The sequence below is a fragment of the Octodon degus genome, unplaced genomic scaffold (genome assembly GCF_000260255.1).
Source record: "Octodon degus isolate 3935 unplaced genomic scaffold, OctDeg1.0 scaffold00203, whole genome shotgun sequence".
Classification (NCBI taxonomy): domain Eukaryota; kingdom Metazoa; phylum Chordata; class Mammalia; order Rodentia; family Octodontidae; genus Octodon; species Octodon degus.
In genome coordinates this window covers 836,922-840,434 of record NW_004524779.1, presented here as the reverse complement: position 1 = coordinate 840,434, position 3,513 = coordinate 836,922, and the positions used below count along the sequence as shown (strand labels likewise).

The 3,513-nt window shown below is 38.7% G+C and overlaps 1 protein-coding gene across 1 annotated transcript in view; it reads left to right on the top strand.

Moving 5' to 3' along the window:
- The window catches only part of Pak2 (p21 (RAC1) activated kinase 2), an 88,852-nt gene that overhangs the window by 57,353 nt on the left and 27,986 nt on the right, over positions 1 to 3,513 (top strand). The window lies entirely within an intron of this gene.

The following is a 3,513-nucleotide window of genomic DNA, read 5'->3' as shown; positions in this document are numbered from 1 at the left end:
AAATAAATAAATAAATAAATAAAAATTAGGCCAAATATAGTCCATCAAGATACTTAGCTTTGTAGGTAAAAGCAAGGAAATGCATGGAAGTGGTGAACATTGACTTTAGGATGCAGGCCAAATACAGTGCCGCGCCCCCCCCCCCCCCAAGGGAGAAAAGGATGGGCTGCGAGGGGCATGCAGAAGACTTTCAAGTTCATTTGTAGTTCTTTATTTCTTAAGCAGGGAAGTGTTACTTGTGAATGCATGTTGTGTCTGTCTTTGTACTTTTTCCCCCCCATATGTTTATTGAACTGTTATTTTGGGCACAAGGGTTGCTTGCTTTTCTTTTCTCCTTTTATTTTTGCTTTTCTTTTAAAAGTGCTGAGTCTTTAATTCCTTTTCACTTACTCAAATAGTAGTCTTTGTTTTGAAACAAGATCTCTGTGAGGTTTAGGCTGACCTTGAACTCAATATATGTACTAGGCTGGCCTCAGACTCACTGGGATCCTCCTGCCTCAGTTTCCCAATTGCTGGGATTATTGGCATGTAAAACCATGCCAGGCTTCAGATGGTAAAAGTCTTTGGATAATAATGACAATGTCTTTGGATTAAATGATAATGGTTTAGAATCTTTAAGTCTGATTGTATGTTTTGTTCCTTCTTTCCCCCAGGGCTTCTGGTACAGTATTCACTGCTACTGATGTGGCACTGGGACAGGAGGTAACTACAACTCTACCTTTTTAATGCTCTGGATATTACATTAACATTTCTTATAGAATGCACTAAGTGGTTAATAGAAATCTGTTGTTTAAAAAGTTGAATATGTTGCAAGAATTAAGGTATATAATTTTGGGCAGTTCTCACATTAAGAGAAACAAAGATATGGGCATGGTGGCACAGGCCACCAGTAATCGTAGGACTGTGGAAGCTGAAGCAGGAAGATAGAATTTCAAGGGTAGCCTGAACAATTTAGCTACTTTTTAATTTTAAAACAGCATTTTACAAGAAAGACTTCATCTCGAAAAAGTAAAAACCAAAATATAGCTGGGGATATAATAGCGTGAAAATCCTGGGTTCACACCTGGAGAGAAAACATTCTCTCAGGCTTTCACAGAGAACAAATTGGTCGAGCAATGGCCGTGACTCATCCACATGGCTGACACTGATAAAGGATCTGCAGACTGTAGTACAGGGTTACAGGATAAATCCTGAGGGTATTTGACTGACCTTATCAGATACAAAAGTTACATTTCTTGTTATACAGGTCTTGCTTTATCTTGGTCTTAACTATCCAGCTGAAAAGTATAAAAACGAGGTATATAAAGTAAAGCCATATTAATATGCTAAGCTGTGAAAGGCTCAAGTCAGCAACTTCTGTGGATAGCCCACTACTGTTGTGGACTGCTAGACTGTGTTGGATTGTTTTGCTGAATTCACACACCTATAGTATTGTCCCGAACCAGCGGGTCAGTCAACAAAGGTCACCTGGGGGAGGAGCGGGGAATTGAAGAGGGGACAAAGGACAGGAGACGCGAGAAATGGAGGCAAGACAAAGATTCTGATCAAGCCTCATTTATTTAGGGGAGGTTCTGGGTATATTTAGGGGGTGATGGAATGAGGAAGTCTTGGCTCTTGGGGGTCAGCAGGTATCTAGGCAACGGGGAGGGTGCAACCTCTAGGGCATAGCACGTGATTCACAGGGAATGGGCAAGGTGAGAAGGGCCATAAACTTGACTCAGCAGGGGAATAGAATGGATACCGGTTAATGGCCTCCAACAAGTATTTAGATGCCAAGGGAATACCCATTTCTGACAGGACTAAACAAAAAAGGGCAATACAAAGGAAGGACCATTTTGTGTCTGTATATGCAGAATAATTAGGATAGATGTATAGCTACTTTCGCCTAATTCAATGAGAAGAAAGATTTGTACTAATAGTGTGGGACAGGATATTCTGTCTGCATCTTGTACTATGGATAACCACTAAGAGGATAATAGTGTACAGTGTATTAAGTATTGAAACTGTCCTATTGATCAGTTTTATAACTGTCTCATTGATATTTGTTTCTCAATAAAATTTAAAAAAAAATAGAAACTTAAAGAAAAGAAAATCCTGGGTTCAATCACTAGTACTAAAAAAAATGGGAGGGGACAAAGGTAGAGTTTAATGTCATAAATAAAATAATAATGTGATTATTATTATTTTAATGTATTTGGTACAGAGTCTTACTGTGCAGCTTGGACCTGTAGTGATCCTCTTTTATTTTCAGCCTCCCCGGCACTGGGGTTACAGGCGTTGCGCCACTGTGCCTGGTCTCTGCCAACTCAAGGAGCCCTGGATCTAACCCTGGTCCCTGCACTTGCCTAAGCAGAAGCTTAGTCTGCTGAACTATCTCACCTTCCCTTAAAATTATTTTTAAAAATTGTCTCCTACTTAGAAGGAAAAGAGGATTCATTCCTGATACTAGATTGATCTTGAATGGGTTAATCACCAAAGATCAATCTGAACATGTTTTAGAACCATACATTCGAAAGCATTGCACATAAGCACTGGCAGGTCAAGGTATGTCTTGTGAACATGTTACAGTCTTGTTGGGTAATACAGTATATGCACCAAAAATTAAGTTATGCACTGATTATTGTTTCTAACTTTCTAGGAGAACTGTTGATTTTCTTAAAATTCTCTTTCCATTATAGGTTGCTATCAAACAGATTAATTTACAGAAACAGCCAAAGAAGGAATTGATCATTAATGAGATTATGGTGATGAAAGAATTAAAGAATCCCAACATAGTTAACTTCTTGGACAGGTATGCATATTTTTTCAAATATTAGGATAAAAATATAGAAATTTGTGGTTTCATAGGGTGGTAGAGGTTAGCCATATTAGAATATGTCTTAATTAATTTTCTCTGGTTATTGAGTCAAAAATACCTGATTCCCAAAATTAAAGGAGGAAAACTTTATTTAGCTCACAATTGTAGAGATTTCAGTCTCATAATCAGGAGGCTTCAAGGCAGAGTGGCACATGGCAGAGGGGTAACATGTTCATGGTGGTGGAAGACAACAAAAGCAAGAAGAGCAAAGAGGGCAAAACAAACCTCTTTCTGCCCCCTTTTATTTTATCCAGGCTGCTGTGAGTAGGGTGGTGCCAATCCAGTCTGTGGACTGATCCAACAATCACCCAGCCTTAATCCCAGCACCCTAAAGCCCTGCATTGAACCATAAATCAATCACAGGGCCTGGGGATTTAGCTCAGAGTAGAAGCTTGCCTAGCAAGCTGGAAACTCTAGGTTCAGTCCTCAAACAAAAAATAAACCTCAGTCAAAAAACAATTACATTTTTAAATGTTTTTTCATCATATTCTGTAGGGACTTAAAGTTCAACATATCAATGCTTGATGAAAAATACCTGTTCCATGTTATGCCTAAGATGTTTGATATTCAGACAGATAATGAGGTTAAGCTTAACAGCCTAGGTTGTATGGTAATAACAATAAGCTTGTCTTCTGGAGGGTTAACAACTTAAGTAT